This window comes from Bacillus rossius, chromosome 8 (genome assembly GCF_032445375.1).
Source record: "Bacillus rossius redtenbacheri isolate Brsri chromosome 8, Brsri_v3, whole genome shotgun sequence".
NCBI lineage: Eukaryota > Metazoa > Arthropoda > Insecta > Phasmatodea > Bacillidae > Bacillus > Bacillus rossius.
Window position 1 is genome coordinate 516,598 of NC_086336.1, and position 11,019 is coordinate 527,616.

Genomic DNA, 11,019 nt, shown 5'->3' on the forward strand with positions numbered 1-11,019 from the left:
GGACAGCCTAAGTTTCACCCCCATAGATCGACATGCCCTTCGGGCTGGTTCGTACATGTTCGGGTTTTTTTTATTTGTACGTTCAAAACAAACATTGCATTATTGATCAAAAAATTGTTGACTAATGTTATTTTATATTTTTTTAAGAGTAAAACACATGTACACAAATATTTCCTTGTTACTAATTATGAGATTTTCAGGTAAGTTATTGAGCTATTTCTGTTTGATTTGTTAGGAGATTAGTTTTGTCCGTTTACAAGTTAACATTGCTTGTGTTATTCTTGGCAAGTAATCATTTCTTATATAAATTTTTGTACACTTTAGGCTTATCTTTTTTAAATTTTAGGTAGCGTGTGGAGATTTCATCTTATGTTCATGAGCGCACAACGTATAAAATCATAAGAAATGTTTTCTGGTGGTGTGTAGCAGTTAACCACATTTAAGTAAAAATATTTTAAATGATTGTTACCAGAGCTGAATTACATTCAGGTGAGTGCACTTAATATAATTTGGGGTATTGCAGGAAAAATTATAAATTCCTAAAGTGTTTTTTACTTCCTGACATGTTTAAAATTATTATTCTCTATGAGGGTTGTTTGATACTGCAAGTAGTTTATCATGTTTAACATGTGGATATGTTAGGATTATTTATTACAAATCTGTAATATTGAGATACTGCCCTTGGGTTAGCTGGATTAAAAATACAGTGAAATTGGTTAGGTTAGTAACATTATACGTACAGTGATTCTAAGTACAGTGGAATTTACATTTGGTTAGCTTAGGATAGCGCCAATTAAAAATTCTGTAAAATCAATTGAACGGTTGGATGTTACTAACATTATCTAACCAACCAATATACATTTTACAGTGTTTTTTTTAGGTTATTATCTCACGTTGCTGCTTTTTGTATGCAAAATAAACTTTGGACACTTTTTTTTTAACTTTAAATATGTACCTGTATTTACTCTGAAAAAAGTTTTTCTAAATTCAGACTGGTTTTTGAGAAATCACTGTTTATAGGTTACATTACATTACCTGTGCAGTAAAGGGCCTGTAACCATGTTGTTCTTTAATTGAGTTGCAGATCCTGTTGTTTTTCATACACAAATTGTATATTTTTTATTTGGATATTGCAATGCAGTAACGTAAATTAACACTTTAAAAAAGTTATGTGACTCCTTATTGTGCATTCCAAACCCAAAGCATCAGTCCTTGAGAGCGATATTTTTTAGCAGTTGATAGGTGCAAAATTCTGATTTTTTACGTGAGACAACACATAACCTGACATATAAAATAAATTTTCATTTTGTAATAAATGATTCCTTTTATAACGTCAGGTTACATGCTATTGCAGGTAACTAATCTGCACTTTGCGCCCCCATACTGCTATAAAAAATCCCTGTCAAGGGTTGGCGTTTTGGTTTGGATACACATTAGAGACTCGTAACTTTTTTAAAACTATTATTTACGTTTCATTAGGTTATAATATTCAAATAAAAAATATATAAATTCTTATATATATGGAAAACCACAGGATCTGCAATGCAATTAGAGGGAAAAATGGCGACAGCTGCTTCACTGCATAAGCTATCTAGTGTGCAAAATGTGATTTCTTGAAAACCAGTATGTATAAATTAAGAAAAGCTGTTTACAGTTTTAATAGAGGAAGGTTTTTAGTGTCTGAAAAGGTATTTTCAAAATTTTATAATTTTTTTTATGGATAAGCAGCATCAAAAGAAAATTACCTTTTTTTAAATTTAGCTAACCAACCATTCACATGATTTTACAAATTTTGTATTGTTTATACTTACCTGCTTTAACATTAAACTACTGTTAAACAATTTATTTCAATTTTTTAAAAATATCTTTGGGAATTAGCGCAGTATAATCGAAGACGTTTACTGTATTGATGATTGATTTACTTTATTGATGCACAACGAAGTTGTATAATTGTTAGATTGGTTAAGCAAATTCAAGCATCAAGGGTACTGATCAATGGTTTTTAACATTATATTTTCTTAATGAGTCCATTGGTAAAATGTAAAAACACTGGAATGGCTAAATTTCCATCGACTGCTTATGTTTTTTTCCGCATGCTCACTTGAAAACAATTACAGGGTTATACTGTAGTTCACAGTTGCAATACTTGGTTAGGTTAGTTACATAAGTGCTGTTAAATCATGAAAATGGTTAGGGAAAGGTTACTTCTTTATAACTACTGTAAAATGGTGTAAGCTATTATTCTTTAGGTAAGTTTACCTAGACTTTAAAAATAATTTATTTGGCGAAGTACATAGTACTAAGAATTACTATTTATCAAATTTGGTTTGTGTGGAAAAGTTGTTACTCTAGGAAATTTCTGAATCCATCTTTGTAGGAATATAAACTAATATTATTAGAAACAAAAAAAAAACAATGTGTGGTATATTTTAATTTTCTAACACCCTCTGAACTCTGCAGTTATGCGATTACCGATAATAATTGTAAATCATTGCAATATACATCCGACACATTTTGTAGTGATTTCACAACTGTACTATGAAGTAATGCCATCGACTGCTGCAAAATAACATGCTGACATCTTTTCTCGTGTAGGCATTTTGTTGATACAACTAAAATATGAGCATATAGGATATATATAGAATCTTACAAATTTTGGTAACCTACCTACTAATACTCTCCCCAAAGACTTTGGTTTGATACTTAAAAAAAAAATGAACTGCTCATGTAACATGCATTACGTGAAATTAATTCTTTTTGTAAACATTTTGCTTGAGTCAAAGCCTAGATTTGCTTAAGCTAATAACAAGCAATTACATCACTTGAGGCCCTGAGAAACATACTTCTAAAATTGTGTAGTTACTTGGATTGTTAAATACCTAGTTTTTCTGCAATAATGGGCACAAGAGCAATAGAATTATGTTTTTCATATAATATTTTTTCACAACAATGAGTTTTTGTCAAAAAGTATTTGGAAAAAAATTACTGTTTGAAAGGACAAAGAAAAATGTTAATTGTAGTACATAAATGAGAATTTACCAAAATATTGAATGTATCAAATTTCTAACTAAAATGGTTTTGAAATTAATTTATCATTCTGGTATGCATAACTTTTTTCTTTGATACATTTATTTATCAGTTTCATTTCTCTTTAGTACAATATAAATCATTTAACTTTGATTTCTTTTTTGTTTCAGGCTTGTGGAGAACAGCTTTTTTTTATCTACTCTGTGGCTGGCCAATGTAAATAAGCAATGATTTCATGAATGCAGCGAGAGAGTTTATTTGATGTATTTTAAAATCACTGATAATATTTATTGATGTATTTTAAAATCACTGATAATATTTATTGATGTATTTTAAAATTACTGATAATATTTGTTTTGTGGCTGGAAGATGGTAACCATGGTGACTTGTGAATTTTTATGAAGATTAATAAAAAGCAGTAAAAAATTATTAATGGTTGTCAGAAGGAATTTTTTTTTCAATGATCAATCAATCATCTACATTCTACAGTAACAATTTTCCTTAACTCAAATAATATTTCAATACATATCTTATAAAGTATTCATATATGTACAATATAGACCAATTTTGAGCTAGTCTGATATCAGTATATTAGTTATTATGAACATATACTATCAGAACTACCATTTGCATATAGTGCACGTACATACATAACACTAGCCAACAACCATTAAAAAAAACACTACTATATACACTTACATAAAAAAAAACATAGACAAGTACAGATTTTTCACTATTATATTCTAGAGCCAATTCCAAAAGTGTATTATCAATAAAAGAAAATAATTTTTTTTTAAAGAACAATATTTCAATATGAAGGAAAATCTGTATTCTGAAGTTCTTGTATATGTTTGGTACCAATCAATGTAAATTAATCAATCTTTGATAAAAAAAAATCCCGAAAATGATTTATAAATTAAAAAAATTATTGCCTACCAGCTCTGGGTTTTGCATGAAGGTTCAACTTCTCTGACTTCTGAGATTACACACAAGATTTTAATTAATAATACTATTGGCTTCATTACTAGATTATCTTTCAACCTGTAATTTATTATTTGAATCAGTTCATTGAACTGAAATATTTGCAGCAATTTCTTTAAATGTTTATGAACTTGGATTATTTAAAATACAAATGTAGGTAGGCTTACTAGACCTTTAATGCCATAAGATTGTAATCACATAGGCCTGATTTACATTAATATTTGTGCTAGACTTTGTAATTATTAAAATTTTATTTTCTGCAATGTTCCAAAGAGCATTGCTCTGTTTTGGAACAAAACAATTTAATATGACAGTTTGTTACAACACTATTCTTCATAAAACAATGCACATTAGCCTGTATAATATGAATTAGATCTAACATAAGAACTACAAACTGCACATTTGCACTTAAAATATTCATCAAACAGTTAGGGAAAGAGATTAAACATAACATTTAACTCTTAAATCGTCATACTTCATTTTAGTTATCACACTTATGCTTGTATGTGAACGGGATCAGAAATTAGCACTGCAAATGCACTTTTAACACTAATAATTAATTATATCAAACACAAATGATATCAGTAACATCATACTTCATTTTTGGTGTTACAGTAAGCTTCCATAAATGTTTTTTTTCTCAGAAAACTTTTTCATCAGAAAACTTTTCTTGAATTTAAACATTACAATAAATTTTTAAATACATAATGATTTGTTACATAGCAAACCTTCAAAATATGATTTACTTCCAATTTTTGGATAAATGCTATTGAAGTTTTGCATTGTTTGCCATGGAAAACTATGGAAATAAATAAACAAATAAATAATTAAAAATATAAAGACACAACTGAATCAGCTGTAGTTGAACATACAGAACCAGCGAGGAGAATAAAAATATAATAAAATATAATATGTTAATATGTTCACTACAAAAATTGCAAACATTCCTACACATAAGAAGCCCTTAATCTCAAAGACTTCATTCAGTATACTGGTTATTACCTGCTGCTCACGATCTGTAAAGGTAAGGTAATTAAATTAATGGTGGAAAAGGTAATAAGCATCAGGTTTGTGGTCTTATAAATGTGGTCATTAGAGGCAAACATTGGGTCTCTGTGTTTAAGTGCTCACTTCTCTGTCACCAAAGTGATCTGGGTTTGATTCTCAGCAGGGTCATTAATGGATCTTTTGATAGTGGGGAACATAGCAAACATTGCAGTGGTTAGTTGGTTTTCTCAGAGTTCTTACGTTACGTCACCCATCCATTCTGTCATATCATTAGCATTTTATAGCCCTTCATTTTTTTGTAATGATCTAGAGGTCACCAAGCTGAAAGCTCAATTAATTTCCTTCATTGACAGATATAAGGGTTGAGGATTTGAAGCAAGCAAGATAAACATTTTAATGTTGCTTGCTTCGTCTTCTATAGAAAATTAAATCTAATATTTTGAATTGCTCCTGTTCTGCACTACTTCTAACTGAGAACGAGTAACCTGCACTTTTTAAGGCATCAAAGAAATTGTTATAACCGATTTCACTGTCTATATATCCCGGAATAGTGTTATCTTTATCACTTTTGGTACAATTTTGCAATTTATCTCTTGCTAGATCAAAAAACGATATCATTGTTCACGTTTTAAAGCTGTAGCTATAGCCCGCGCTTTTCTACTACCGAAGTTACCCGATCGAGCGAAGTACTTCGGAACTGTTCGGGCATGTCGATCTATGGGGGTGAAACTTAGGCTGTCCAGCTTATTGCTGTTCCATGTAAATTCGTGCTACGTCATAGAGTGTAGCACACGTAGATACACCAAAACATAAACATAGAGTAGCTACTAATATCGGGGAAATAAACAAATAACACTAAATAGAATTATAATGTTGCTAAAAATAATAATAAGTCACTTTCTGTGCGTGGAATCGTAAGTCATGTAACAGCACAGTATTTTACTTTACCAAACATATTCCAGAATAGTTTCACTATCACAGAGGTGCCCACCCCCCCCAAACACTATGACTCACCCCCCCCCCCCCTTTTCAACCGAATTTTTTTATGCCATTTTCTCAATGATTTTATAATATTATACTTTTTTAGTATTATATTTTGTCACATTTTGCATTAATTAAAACTGGTTTTCTGATAGTAATTTTGGTCATATCAGGTAATATTTCCATCCTGAACCGACAGATGCCAAACTGCTTTTGTTGAGGAAAGTGCGGGTTTGCCAATTTGATTTACAAGATCCCTTTCAACTATCAAAGCACCAGAAACGTATTTTAACATTAGAAGCTATAAGTATGTAAATAATATATACATTTTTCTCATCTTTTAACACCCCCCCCCCCCCCTTAAATTTTAATGACGCAGTCTGCGTCGTTACCCCCCCCTTGTGGGCACCCCTGACTATCATAAAGTTTTGTTTGGCACACCCATGCATTTGGTATGTACCCTAATGTTTATACACAGAGTAGGGGGAGAAAGGGTGTTCCGAGACAAAACATAAACAAAGCAACAGGTAGTTGCTGAGATCTACAGGTGGGCATGGCAGGGAACTGTCTGCAGTTGACGTCACGACTGGCAGCGGCCATCTGGTAACTAGGTAGCATGTGTGTGGAGCGCTGGTGTTATTAAATCAGTATTGAGGCGGCTGAGCGCTGAAGCCGGGAACACGAATCGCTAGGCTGTGAGGTTAGCCACTAAACCAGAGTGACTGTTGGGATACGAATGTATAAATAATGAATATGTAGTGTAGTTGGCTGCGCCAAATTTAAAAAAATTCTAAAATACCAACATCTACTAGGGACCGCCGTCTTGAGTGCTGGTGGTGAATACAAACAACAAAGAGGCGCATCAAGTTTAAAAACAGTAATTTTTTTATAGTCGGCTTCGCCAAATTCCAAATAACCAGAGGGTGTAAATGACATTTTCATCGCCTGCTAGTCTTTGCAATCTTTTTTTTGTAGTGCCCCCAAAATTAAAAATCCTTTTTTAAATACTAAAGGCACCATCATGGGTCAATGCACTTTTTAAATTGCTGTATATAAGCTACTACTATAACAAAGCTGTAGGCATACTTTTTCATTTTAGTGATATATTTATAAAGATGCTTATTTTTTATAGTCCTAGCTTACAACCTGTTTTTTTACTGTGTAGTATTCAATTAGTTTCTTTTTAAGTAAACTTGTTTTTTATAGTAATAAGTAAAAGATTGTTTTACTTTTTCTGTCAGTGACAGATATATATATATATATATATATATATTTTTTTTTCAGTATTCTTCTACTAACCATCTGGTTGGGAAATGGGTTGTGGAATGGCTTGGCTAGACTATTGAAGCTAGTACCTCACAATAAACTGCTTTCAGCTGTATTTTCTCACAGCCAGTGGCGTAACAAGCAGGTGGCAGGGATGGCCCCCGCCAGGGGCGCCGGTGCAGGGGGGGGGGGGGCGCCGCCGCGACGTTTTCGCGTTTCTGAACCCTCCCCTGCCCCCTCTTTCTCTTTTAAACCAAGAGGGGGTGCCAGTCACCTTAGCTACGCCACTGCTCACAGCTGACTGTGTGTTGTTTGCTTCTGGCTGGAGTACTGTCTGAAGTACCTGTGAACTAGTTCTGTGCTTTGAGCAGTGAAAGAGGTCTTTTCCCACAGGTGACTGACTGTTTGTTGTGTTTTGTTCAGAATGGTTAGTTGGACTGCAAAACCTTTTGGCAGGCAGAGCGAAAAATGATCGTTTGTGTTTTACTTAATGTAAGAGATGTAATACTTTCATTGAAAAATAAAAGTGTTAATTTTTAAGTTATAATTTCCAGCGAATATATAACTTGGACAAATGCAATTCCAAGGCTCTGATATGGTGTGCACACAGCAGATCACAAGTTTTCCGCTTGTGTTTCATGAATAATTACACTTGCGATTATTTATTAAATAATAAATACAGAATCAAAATTGACTAATGACAAACTGCTATTGAAGACTAAAATTTACCTTTGCATAGACTAGGTAACATGTTTTAACATTAGTTCGTCTTTAGCTTGCTTTATTACGCCACAAAATGGGTTAGATATTCAGTTTGATATACACATAAAAAAAAACGCTCCTCATACAGTTGTACTCTATTTTATTAAAAACTATGTGCAAATCATGCAACAAATTAATTATTAAAAAAACATATTACACACTACTGAAACGGGTTTTTGTTGTAACATAACATGCATTATAAAATAATAAAACAAGTACACGTAATTGTAAAACTACGAGGGATGTCTGTAAAGTATCTAGGCCTACCGTTTGGTCATTGAAAATATTAAACTTTTGAGAAAAAAAGTTTTATTGGCAGTTTTAGTTTACTACATATCTACTTCACATTTTCCATAGTCACCACTCGGTCCTTTTGCAATGCTGCACCAGTTTCTCAGCATAGAAATTCGCTGCCTGGAAATTAAACCAGTTGAAAATCATAATTTTGTAAATTTTGCATTAAATGTTGACCCGCGTTTCATTAAATCATCCAAAATGATGCCCTTTTTTTCATCAACGCACTCCACCGCCGTCGACGCAGCTCCCTTCGCCGAGATCCCACTCGATGCCTCGCTCGGAACTTCGCTCGGGACTCCGCCGCACCGGCAGCACTATCGCCCAGAAACTTCGCCGCGGGAAAACTCCCGCCTCCACTCACTCACTCACTCCCTGCCCTGGAACCTTCGTCCAAGGACTCCGCCACTCTGCTGCACCCACGGCACTATCGCCCAGAAACTTCGCCGCGGGAAAACTCCCGCCTCCACTCACTCACTCACTCACTCCCTGCCCTGGAACCTTCGTCCAAGGACTCCGCCACTCTGCTGCACCCACGGCACTATCGCCCAGAAACTTCGCCGCGGGAAAACTCCCGCCTCCACTCACTCACTCACTCACTCCCTGCCCTGGAACCTTCGTCCAAGGACTCCGCCACTCTGCTGCACCCACGGCACTATCGCCCGGAAACTTCGCCGCGGGAAAACTCCCGCCTCCACTCACTCACTCACTCACTCCCTGCCCTGGAACCTTCGTCCAAGGACTCCGCCACTCTGCTGCACCCACGGCACTATCGCCCGGAAACTTCGCCGCGGGAAAACTCCCGCCTCCACTCACTCACTCACTCACTCCCTGCCCTGGAACCTTCGTCCAAGGACTCCGCCACTCTGCTGCACCCACGGCACTATCGCCCAGAAACTTCGCCGCGGGAAAACTCCCGCCTCCACTCACTCACTCACTCACTCCCTGCCCTGGAACCTTCGTCCAAGGACTCCGCCACTCTGCTGCACCCACGGCACTATCGCCCAGAAACTTCTCCGCGGGAAAACTCCCGCCTCCACTCACTCACTCACTCACTCCCTGCCCTGGAACCTTCGTCCAAGGACTCCGCCACTCTGCTACACCCACGGCACTATCGCCCGGAAACTTCGCCGCGGGAAAACTCCCGCCTCCACTCACTCACTCACTCCCTGCCCTGGAACCTTCGTCCAAGGACTCCGCCACTCTGCTGCACCCACGGCACTATCGCCCGGAAACTTCGCCGCGGGAAAACTCCCGCCTCCACTCACTCACTCACTCCCTGCCCTGGAACCTTCGTCCAAGGACTCCGCCACTCTGCTGCACCCACGGCACTATCGCCCAGAAACTTCGCCGCGGGAAAACTCCCGCCTCCACTCACTCACTCACTCCCTGCCCTGGAACCTTCGTCCAAGGACTCCGCCACTCTGCTGCACCCACGGCACTATCGCCCGGAAACTCCGCCGTGGGAAGGCTCCCGCCTGAACTCTCTCTCTCTCTCTCTCTCTCTCTCTCTCTCTCTCTCTCTGAACTGCACTGACTGTCTCGAGGCCGCCGTCCTCGTTTTATCTGTCAGCCGCAATTTACAGAACTCGCGAGCGCGGCCGGGACCAGTCGCGTCATTCCGTGCCGACCCGACGGTAGAAATCTCTCGAAACACGTGTCGGAAGCTCGCGTAACTCCGCAGCTGTCAGGTGTCAGTTACGTGTCAGACAGAGCGCCTGGCGGGGAGCGATGGTAAGGAGGGGGGAAAGCGACAATCCTTGTTATCTTCCAGGCGCGCGCGGCGCATATCATGTTGCGGCAACCGCCAGCCAGCTCTGCACCTGCACGTGTCCCGGCCTTGCTCACGTTCGTAACAATATTTAACACTGCCTAACCAAGATCTTAAAAGTCCTTGTAAGGTAGCAGCATAAAGTAAAAAATGACATGTCCATAATTTTTATTTTCATTTTATTTCATTAACTTGCTTTGGCATTTTTAACTGACAATTTTTTTTATTAAATTGTTAATGGCGGGGATTGAGCCATAGACTGCGAACTTGATGAAGTAGTCCACATATAAGAATAAATATATTTACTCTAGCATACCATTTTATTGCAATTATACTGCTCTTTTTGCTAACACATCATTAGTAGGAGTTATGTGAACTTCTCTAAAGGCTTATGTTGCTTATAAACACATTAATTAATGCATTTAAGGTATTATCAATTTTATTATAGTCATTGATTACACTGTCTTATACATTTTAATAATTTTACAATATTTTTTTTTTAATGTTTCTAATTGTTTAAGATAGTATTTTATTAAATTACTCTCATCGGATTCGAACCATGGACTTTGAACTCGAAATCTTAGTCTATATTTATTTCACTGTTATTAAATTTATTATAAATGATACTTTTTATTTTTAATATTTCTTAATTTTTAAATTCAAAATTGTGGTGAAGATGACAGCTGTTTACTGGTGTCTTGTAGGTGTATTTTTAATCTGCTTTGTGGGACTTTCGAAGATCAAGGTCATCCAGATGGCTCACTACTTTTAATAAATTTAAATCGGTTTGTGTTGAATAGCAGACAAACTGCTTGAGTAAAACAGACTTTATTTAATTTTGTTTTGTTTGTGGTTTTTTTTTAAAAAAAATTGATAATGTTTTATTTATTATTTTTTTTTATTCAGAATGGTGGTGGTGGTTTAAAGGT